Below are 11,378 nucleotides of genomic sequence, written 5' to 3'. Positions count from 1 at the left end.
CCTACCCTGCGAATTAAAACAGTACCATGTATGGTCTCATTACTACAAACAAAAATGTAAAAACTATTTAAGAATGAGGAAGTTAAAAATGAATATAGGGACCCTGAACGGTCACTTTGCAAACTATCAAATTTGACTGACCTGGTTTCTGGACGTTTACTTTAAGTGTCTCTGATGTGCAAATGCAATTCCTCCAAATTATTTATTTTCCCTGAACCGGAGATTCATTCCGGGGCACCTGACGTCACTCCGCCGTCGCTGCCGCTGCCGCTCTGTCCTGCCTCGAGCCCGTCCCCTCATATTCAGCTGTGCGTGAGTGTGTGTGCGCGAGCGCTTTTGTATGCTCGCGCGCTCGGCTGCACACACAGCATCAGCATCATCAAAAAGAGAGACCTACGAGCGCTGGAAACACGCAGTGCTTCTGCTGCTCTTGTGCTTTTTATAGTTCAGCCCTGCCCCGGTGAACATCAGAAAGGAGAGGACGGGCTTCTGGATTATATCTCTGGTGCTTTTAGATGATTTCACGAAGGTACCGAGCCGGTGAGACCCGAATGAAAACCTGAACCAGACAGCGATGTTGATCAGGTAGGCGAGGAGTAAAAGCCTCATCCACTCCCTCGTTCCCTCGTTATTATGAAGGAAAGGTCCAAATAATTTCATTGTTATGATCAGTCATTCACTCGAGCTACAATTGCATGTGAATCGATAGTCAATCCTTTTTTTATATATCATAGTCTAATACAGAAGATCATATTGCATGCACATTCCCACTTTTTGTGTGTTGCTTTGCAAGCATATCAACATAATGATGATGAGTATTTCATTATGTTCCTAATATTTCTATATTGTCATATTTTTGCATAATCACACAAACATGCATTATATATATATATATATATATATATATATATATATATATATATATATATATATATATATATATATATACACGCAGCAAATGTTGTGGAATTATAATTTAGGCAATTGCAATTGGCTTTATTGTATTAAATGACATGCATTTTTGTTGTGGTTTCCCTACTGCATTTTAGATCATTCAGTGATGTTCGGGGAACCCAGTGCTCGGGGCATTATGCTGAGCTTAAAGTATTACTGTTTATGACGGAATGTTCTCCACGGATCATTAAAAGCATATTCTTAATGGACCAATAAACTGAATGATTCTACATTTGAACAAAGTTCACAGTGAAGGGGATTATGTGTGATGACTTTTGCTATACCTCGTAATGCTCTTAGTGTGTGTGTGAGAGACTGAAGTGGGAGGGAGAAAGAGAGAGAGTGAGGGATATTATGATGTTAGGGTATTAAGGTTTGCATATGCAAGAGAACGGAAAGGAGCGGAGAGTTTTGTGGTTGGTCTGAGGTGAGGTGTAAACGTTTGACCTGTAATGCCCAGAGCATGTGCAGCCAGAGTGAGAAAATGGCAGATGGACGAAGAGAGAGTGATTTTCTGAGTTTTGAATAATTTATTTCATTCCATACCTGCAGACTAAGGGTTGCTTAGAGCACACTTGAAAACTTGCACTATTTGAAAAGCAGGTTGCCTCAGCTTCAGTGGCATATGGTTTATATTAATAATGTAGACATCACAGAGGCACAATCCCTGTGCTTATTGCACAGACGTGCGTCTTTGATACCATTTATAGGTGTGGGTCCTAAGTGCTTCTGCTAGTGAAAGTTGTGCTTATGACACTGAGCTGAAAGCGAGCTGTAAAATCTCTTCCTGAAACTGGAGAAGAGTTTAATAGCACTGATGTGCTCAGTGCTTAAGGCTTGATCAGCTCAAGTGTTCTGCATGTGTGCATTACTGTCAAAACCATATGGTTCAAGTGTACTTTTTGGATATGATTTCTAACCTTCTTGAGAACAACTTGAACTCAGTAGCCATTATATAGTGCTAAAGCTGCCCTGATGGAACAGGGAAAGTATGATTGAGTTTCATACACGTTCATGGGACTGTGACTGGCTCTATTGGTGCCATAAGTTATGTTTGGGTGTGCTACCTTGCTTAAAGCTACTGTTGAGTGATTAGAGATGAGTGAGGAGTTGTCAATGCGTGATGCATTCCTGCAGTTGAATACAGCTAGACGAAAGCACAATGGAATAGAAAATAACTTCTGCATACTTTTTGTGCTTGACATTAGCATATTAAAAACTCAACGCTCATGGCGCTAGATGCTAAAAAAAACCCCAGCAAGACGAAGTGTAAAGACGTCCATTTGATGCATGTCTAATGTTGACCAACAATTAAAAAGTACGTCCTGTGTGTGCACCCCCTTAAAGTCGTCATTTCTTTTGCAAACTTATGCAAAGTTCACACTACACGATTTTAGCTCCGATTTTTGACTCGCTGACAGGTTTTGCGAAATCGCAGACAAATGCCCGAAATCATAGGCAAATCGGTGGCACGCGAGTGACAATCTATCACGCAGTGTGAATTATCAAAGACACGATCTGAGAGAATCACAGATGAGTCGCCGACGCCCGTGAGATATTTGGCATGCTAAATATCTGGACCTGTCGGCGATTCAAAATCCTGCTGTGTGAAATGTGTTCTTGCTGAAAATTACATCGGCAATGACCTTCGGGTTCGGGGAGGAGTTATAGACCAGAATATCAGTATTTTAATAAATATATTTACAATTATATCAAACCGAAAAAGCACAAACATTTGCTTGAGCAGCCGCAACAGCAGCACATTGCACAATTATTTATTTACCTCCAATTCTCTTTGCAGAACACAATCCTTGCGTCTCCCCAAACATTTCCTCCATATTTTTTTCTTTTTCTCCTTTTCGCTGAAAAATCAATTTGGATCGCAAGATTCTTGCGGGCTATCATTTTTAATAATTCCACTCAAAAGAGTCTCACTCGTGATCTTGCATTGTTTCCTTGTCACATCTCGACGGCGATTCTTCCTGTTGTAAAGTCGTGCAATGTCAAACCTCCTGTTGCCGATTCATCGCGCAGTGTGAACTAGTGATGTTCGGTTCTTGAACGAATCGTTCTTTTGAGCCGGTTCTCAGCAAGTAACCGGTCGAGCTGGTTCATTAATCGAACTGAATCGAACGTTAGTTCTGGGTTTTATGACACAATACGCAAAAGCCGAAGTAGTACCAACTCAAAAAGAACCGAATGAGCCGGTTCACCAGCTGACAAAGTTTGCAGAGGATTACAGAGGATTCTGACGAGTGAGTTGGCGATGCAAGCCTGGGGCACGTACTGGAAATATGCCTATTATGACTACTGTTATTAAATAACATTTTAGTAAAACCTGCAAAACCCTTTCTGTCGAGAGATGGATACATTTTACTGTAGGCTAGTGTTGTGCATGCAGATTATATTTTAAGTTGTAAAGTGAAATCTATAAATTTATAAGACTGGTTTATTCTTTCTATATAGGCTACTTTAGACATGTAACATATCCTAGTTTATGCATGACTGCAATGTGTGCTGCTTGTGCAAAACTTTTAGGAATCTTATCCAAGATGTAGGCTACTCAATATTGGTCAAACGTATCCGACATAAAGGATCCGCGAATGAAACTGTGACCACACAAACACCATTGACTATAATCAGCAATAATCAGCAAAATGCACAATTGAAAATAACTTTATTTGATTGTTTCAATGTGTATTGACACAGATGACTTTATTTGAATGTTTCCTTGATATAACAACACTGAGTTGTTTGAAAAAAAAAAAGCATAGTGACATCGTTGCATGATGACGTCAGGAACCTATGAATCTGCTTTTTGAACCGGTTCATTGAGCCGGTTCGCGGAAATGAATCAGACTTTGCATTACTAGTGTGAACACAGCAGCGAACGAATGCTACCCCAGATAGTCATGCAGTGTGAAAAGAACTGTGATCTGACGAGTTTGAAAATCGTGCAGTGTGAACTCGGTATAAGGTAGAATCTGGAGCGACTTTACCAGCTCACAAGGTGCATGGAAGCAGACAATATAAAAAGTGCAAAAAAGGGGAGCTTAAATAAATTCTAAAAATGACCAACGCGTTTCAACTTGAGAACCTTCTTCAGGCTATACAACAGACACATTGCATGGACATTTTAAGAAAACATCTCCATACTGAGTTACACGTACAAAGAAAACTAACAACAGCTGACAAGCTCCACTCAAGACGTCACACTAATTGGTTAAAAGGTTAATGATCAAGATGAAACAATCACCCAATCAGAAAGCATCCACACAACAAATTGGCATGATTTACCCATTTCTACATCGGCCCTGTCCCAAATGGCACACCTCATATGCACTTTCGGTCTTGTGGACTTAAAATGGCTGCCGCGTGCACTTCCGTTTAGTCCACGAGACCGTAGGGTGTCCCATTTGTCATTTTAGGTCTCGGAAGGGTGTTCGCGAGCACCCCTTTGCGGTCGACATGCGCCCTCGATGCGCACTTCTGCCGAGCCCGCACTGGTGCGAGTTCCGCAGGGACTTCTTCCTGACAAAGCGGCGTTACGTCATGAAAGTGCGGACTCGTAGGAAGACTGCAAGGGTTTAGGGTGCCATTTGGGACAGGGCCATCATAAAGAATTAAGTCATAAAAAGTCATATCTCACATTTAAAAAAACACAACAACTGAGTCATACAATAAACAATATCACAGAAACTCTTTAAGACAAAGGTCCTCATTCATACGTTTTGGAAACAGACTTTTCAAATAAAAAATCCAGAAAGCCTGTCGTTTTTTCTATAATAAAATCAATGTTACCTCTTGTACTATGTTTTATTCAGTCAAAAAAATTGACAATTTTACAGACAATATCCTCTTGTACTGTTATATTTATTTTTTCTGTTATGTGTTGTAAATTTGTAAATCGTTCATGAAGAATCCACTTTTTCTGGAAAAATGTTGCCTGTTGGTATCATTTAGTTGAGTCCTGCTTTGATTGTGACTATATTATTGTAATATTTGCGCATACACAATCAGCTCACAGCTTGAGGAGGATTACAGACAGGAAACAAGATTGTTGCTTAAAGATAAGTGGGAGAATAAAGAATGGCTCTCTGGAATATTTCATTCCATTCTAAATTTTTAAAATGACGGCTAAACTGTACAGTTGCCATCTGATTTCCTAGCTGTGCTAGTTTCTTGTTTAGCTCTTTTGTCTTTTTCTTCTTACATGACAAAATAATTTAGGCTCAAATCAATTTTTCATGTCCATTTATTTATTTATTTATTTTGCAAGTAGCTGTGTAATAAGTGGGATAATGTACAGTCGGATCATTTACAGAGACGGTCATTATTGCAAAGTAAACCTCAACAGGGTGATCAGAAAGTGGTATTTTTCAGTAATGACTGGCTGACTCAGTGTGTATTATCCCTTATTTGTAGTCTACGTTTTATCACATGTATCTAGTCATTATGTCATTATGCTTACCAGTTTAAAATTAAGGTGACACATGTCATTTCAATGACACTATTGTCTCCAAATGGCATAGCAACATTTTTCCAAACTTTGCCCCCCATTTGTGATTGTTCATTAAAACATAATTATGCCCCAAGTATTTGTCATTAACAGCCATTGTTGGTATTTCAAGCTTGTCAGGAAGTAAACAGTAAAATAACCTATAAATAGCTTCTAGTTGTCTGTACATTAAACTGAAATAAGATATTATAATATTTAACATTTTACCAAAGTCCAAATGTGAGGTTCCATGAACTTGTAGAGAGATCTTGCAGGATGCAAGCATTTTCGAGCCTAATTTCCTATAAGCTAAACATCAAAGAGTGGTGATCAAGGAGACCTTGTAGTGATGTACAATTTATGAACCCGTTTCAGATCTTTTTTAAAGCATTTTTACCTCTTTTTGGATAGCCAACTGTTAAGCATGTAATTTATAGGCAATACAAGTTAATCCGACAAGTTATTTGGACCCACTTTAAATCAGGTGCCTTAACTACTATGTACTAACATTTTAATTAATCATTTGATACAATGCACTTATTGTGTACATACATGTTTTTACATTGTACTTACATTTGAAAAAATACCTGCATGTAATTACATCTGTAATTCATTTCTGTAGTTACATTTGTAATTACACAGTTGACACTTCCCTTACACCTAACCCTACCCTTAAACGTACCCATACCACCACACCTGTCCCTAACCCTACCCGTATCCCACCTCAATATCAGCAAAGGTGTTTTGCAATACAATTTGAACACAGTAAGTACATTGTACTTGTTTTTTGATGTAAGTACATAGTAGTTAAGGCCACATAATATAAAGTGGGGCCAGTTATTTTAATAAAACAGTAGGGGAGAGCAGGGCACAACCTAACGCTTTTTGACTTTCTCAGTTTGTGCAAATTCAGAGTGTTTATTTTTCCCCACATTAATTTCACACATGTCTAGTACAATTATGTGGTTTTGTTTCATTAATACAGTGTATACTTTTTTTCTTGACTTACCCTGAAAGACTGGAAGTGAAATGTGACAACATGCCCCATAGGTGGGGTACATTGTAACATGTTAGGGGTACATTGTAACATGACCAAATGATAGCTTAAAATGTTACCTGATATAATCCAAAATAATATCCAAGACAAACTAAAATATTTGGTCAATACAATACAATTATTAACTTTTTAAAATAAAATAATGGATTTTTTTAATGATTAAAAATATACACATTTTTGAGTTTGACAACAAACACTGCAAAACACAGATATACTGCATAGTTAAAAACATAATAATAATTAATAATGTCTGAACATTGATTCTCTGTCATTATTCACCCTTTTCTTCATAAAAGTATTGAATAGAATAGTGTAGTTCTAATAGGGGCTCATTGTAACGCAGTGTTGCAACGCACCCCACCTGCGCAACTGATCTAAACCCAGCTCGTGTCTCCTGCTGGTTAGATCAGCATTAAAGAATGATTAAAACTGTTAAATAACAGATATAAGATTAAAATAATATCAGAAATGAAAAATAAACTTAAGAAATTTACTTTTGCTAAGGTTAAATAAATGTTCAGGTATATCTTCTGAATATTTTTTTATTTTTTCTCTAAATAATGTTGATATAGCAACTAGTAAGGTTGTGCCCTTCTCTCCCCTACACTTGATTCACAAAACAATCTGAATGGGTCTAAATCACTCATGAGTAAACTTATTTTTTTTTTTTCAAACTGTTTGTTTCATAAATCAGTTTGATTCAGCGATTTGTTTACATTATCAAAAGTGTTCCCTGAAGTCCCTGTGTGGCATTTTAACATGATGCAGGAAAAAATATATATATAAGAACAGTGAATATCACTGGTCCAGCTATATATTTTGGAATATGTTAAATCAGTTACGTAATGACTGTAATTTCATGTGTTCCAGTTCAGTCTGTTCAGTTACACCCTAATAGTTATTGTCTTCATGCCACATAAAGGAACACACTATTACTTACAGCACTGTTCCTGTTGAATTGAAAAGTCTGATTCAAGGCTGGCCCATTCCTCTTTGGAACCTATTTAGAACTATCCATGAGTGGTTTATAAGCAGTTTTATTGCCAGTTTTACTGCCCACTATGGAGATGGAAAGTACATTTATGTATGTATTATGCTTTGCATTCCATATTCTACTGAATTTTGAAATACACAGGTTTTGTCATGAGAAATATAGAGGTATGATTGTATAAAAAGAATAATCCTTATTCACTAGTGATTAGGCACTCTAAAATGTATTGTTATTGATTATGGTTTGTTTTAGCTTGGTGCTGCAAATCCCACTTGTAGGATATAATCCATTTATACAAGCCATTTGTTTAATTCAAGTAGGAAACATTTTTGCTTCCTACTTGAATCATTTATAGCAATAATTAAAATCAATAATTACATAAAAACTGAACTGAAGTTTTCGAATAAACAGGCTCTTCCATTTGTTTATCCACAGCCAAAAGGTTCTTCCTCAGTATTTTTCCAGAAATCTAAAATTCTTAAATCAAGAAGATACTTACTTGAGAAGCAAAATGACGTAAGATATTAAGTCTTGTTTTCATCATCATCATCATCAAAAAAAAAGAAAAAAGAAGTGAATTTATTCTTAAAACAAGAACACCCGTCCAACGCGAAGCATTCAAATTGTTTAATGCACAGCTAGCCATGGATTATCCTACATATACCATCATTTGCCAGCATTAACAAGTCAAAGCTGTTATTAATGTTTGCAGCGCAATATTTGATCGGAAGGATAAAATTTGTCCTTTACGGCTTGTTAGATCTTGCATTCTGCCCGTTTTAAATCAGGCACAGAGATATAGTAGTATGGTAAGATTACATTTATTTGAATGTGCAGCATTACTAACAATGAAGCAGTGAGTTTAATTCCTTCAAAAACAAAAATGTTATCCCCTCGTTGGAGAAATATAATGTAGGGATTAGGGATGGATGGGTATCTTTGAATTTTAGCAATTCTGATTCTGCTTATCGATTCAGATTCTTATCGATTCCCAGTTTCGATTCCAATATGGTAACACATTTTTAGATATCAAGCATATTTATCTGTTTTTTTTTTTTGCAAAACATTCTGTTGCCGCTGAATAACAAAAATGTTACCCTGGACCACAAAACCAGTCATAAGGGTACATTTTTTGAAATTGAGGTTTATACATCAACAGAAAGCTTATTTATTCAGCTTTCAGATGATGTATGGTTGGTTAGGATGGAGATACAACTATTTGAAAATCTGGAATCTGAATAAAAAATCTAAATATTGAGAAAACGCCTTTTAAAGTTGTCCAAATGAAGTCCTTAGCAATGCATGTTACTAATAATAATACATTTTTAAAATATATTTATGGTAGGAAATTTACAAAATATCTTCATGGAACATGATATTTACTTAATATCCTAATGATTTTTCGCATTAAAAGAAAAATCGATAATTTTGTATACAATGTATTGTTGGCTATTGCCACAAATATGCCCGTGCGACTTATGATCCAATATACTGTTACACATGTTTTATTTCTTAACTATTTACGTTCACTTAAGACATAACCGACTGTGTCTTCAAGGATATTTTGACATAATTGTGTGTATTTGTGCATTCATGCACAAGAAGAAGCGAAAGAGAACTCAATTCAGTATTCGTGCACTACATGAGAGGCGGCATTTTGCACGTGCGCTCTTGATGTGCCCAGCACCAACTGAATTGAGTTCTCTTTCGTGTCTTCTTGCGCATGAATGGTTTAAAACCACATTAAAACACACACACACAGGAATCGATAAGTGGATTAGAAATTTTCATTTTTATAACAAGTATCCAATTCCTGACCTGAGTATCTGATTCCTGAATTGGAATCGATTTTCGATTCCCAAACATAAGTAGCGATTCAAGTAACATATTTCTGTGCTTCTGATTGTTTCTCTGTGTGTGTGTGCAGAGCAATATCCAATCTCTGTGTGCAAGTGATGAGTGTGCGCTTCAATGACAGCAGCGCGTTAATATAGAACGATGAATAAACTTAATAATGCAATATATATTGCGATATGAAAACAATTTCACCTGATGATTTGAACAGCTCTATTTGTAAAGAATTAATAATTCTAGGATGATTGGGTGTGATTTTGAGAGTGCATCTGTATAGAAAATAATAAACAAATTACAAGCATAGATAAATACAGTAGAAAAAAAGATGCAAATTAAATAAGCAGTATGTTTTTCAGGTAAATCTAACAGTATTCAGGTACAGAAATTGAATAATCAAATGCAAAATAACACTGCATAGTCTTCACTGAATAAATTAAATATTATTAATATAATCAATTCATTAATACGATGTATCTTTGTTAAAGCTATGGAATTGATTTTCTCTCTCTTTTGTTGTTTGATTAACATTGGTGACACAAACAGCTGCGGGTATATTAGGCTGCTGTCACTTTAAGACGGATGCACGGATCCAATATAATGATACAATTCCGTTTTCTTTCTCAATTGTTTACAACACATAACCGACTGTGTTTACAAGGATACTTGCCTATACAGGCTTTTTGACATAATTTTGCGTGCACATGTCCGTTCAAGCTCAAAAAGAAGCGAAAAAGAACTGAATTTGGTGTTCACGTGCTGTCTGCGTGGCTCTGTGTGCGTGCAGTTCAGTTCCTTTTTGCTTCTTTTTGAACGGATATACGCACGAAAAAATTAACAGTGCTTGAGTTACAATCTTCTTGCGGTTGATGTTTTAACTGACAGAACTTAAAAACGTGCAAATGGTAAATGATGGTTAAACTTAGCTGGCCTGTACAATCCCCTTTACCTGACATCTTGGGTTAACACATGGCGATATCAATGCTAAAACAATATATCGTGCAGCCCTATTGTGCATATACGGTTTTAATCCACACCTTCCAGCCAATAAGAATCGAGTATTTAGAGTCTAGACAGACCATGGGATAAAGTTATTTAGACAACCATTGTGTTTGTAAGTGAACTGTAAGTTCTGCACTATTTAGGTTGCCCAAAACGTCCAGACAAGCAGTTATTTTTGTTTGTCTTGTTGGAAAAAAAAATCAATATCTATTTAACATCTAGAAGGTCTTTAAATGTTGCATTGAAGTGCAACAGAAGTCACTTGGAATATGCAGAAGACCCGTGTGATTGTGCCATGCAGGGCGTTCCATATGTAGAAGCTTGGGGTCACTTTTCGCCAGGGTGAGACAGATGTCTGTACCTGTTAGCTGTCACAGCTGCTCCATGTCAAAGTAACTCTAATTGGAGTTCTGCATTGTCAAGGCAATGAGTGCCTGCTAGCAAGACTGTCCCACATCTACATGTCATTTTGTCCTCATCTGTCTCTTGCCCTGACAGCTGCATCTGTTGTACAGAGACTTAATGAGGGGTTTTGTAGAATTTGTAACACACTTGCATGTTCTTGTGTTGAGTTACAGCGGCCATATGGCCAATGAATAGTTTTTCCTTGCTGTTATATATTTGAGTACTCATGTGATGGAATGCATATTAGAGAAGCTGTTTGAAAATGAGAACTTGGACTTGACTCCAATGTACTTGGTACCTAGTACACGATGGTAATCTCTCTTTTCAGTTAGTGATTATATCCGATTCAGTGTGCGTTTTTGTGTGTTAGGGAACAAACATTAGGAAACACACAGCAATTTTCCTCCCCAACACTGCAAATCACCTTATGTAACTGCCGTTATTACCATGTTCTGTACTGAGGCACACACACGCTACATGTATATGCACAAACAAATATAAACAAGTTTCACTAGTCTTCCACGTGAATAAACAGATTTGCTTGGAAGATCAGCAGGGGTCTTTAACCTTTTTCAGGCCAAGGACCCCCTGGTGGATATAAGACAGAGCAGGGACCCCCT

The 11,378-nt window shown here is 36.9% G+C and overlaps 1 protein-coding gene across 1 annotated transcript in view; it reads left to right on the top strand.

Annotated features, from left to right (window-relative positions):
• The first annotated feature begins 522 nt into the window (after nt 1-522).
• ptprdb (protein tyrosine phosphatase receptor type Db) overlaps nt 523-11,378 on the top strand; it is a 67,815-nt gene continuing 56,959 nt past the window's right edge. Inside the window, exon 1 of the mRNA XM_079812110.1 lies at nt 523-585. The gene's annotated coding sequence lies outside the window, so the exon portion shown is untranslated. The remainder of the gene's footprint in view (nt 586-11,378) is intronic.

The sequence above is a fragment of the Gobio gobio genome (assembly GCF_949357685.1).
Source record: "Gobio gobio genome assembly, chromosome: 3".
NCBI lineage: Eukaryota > Metazoa > Chordata > Actinopteri > Cypriniformes > Gobionidae > Gobio > Gobio gobio.
The sequence above is the reverse complement of the archived record's forward strand: the minus strand, read 5'-3'. Positions and strand labels throughout refer to the sequence as shown.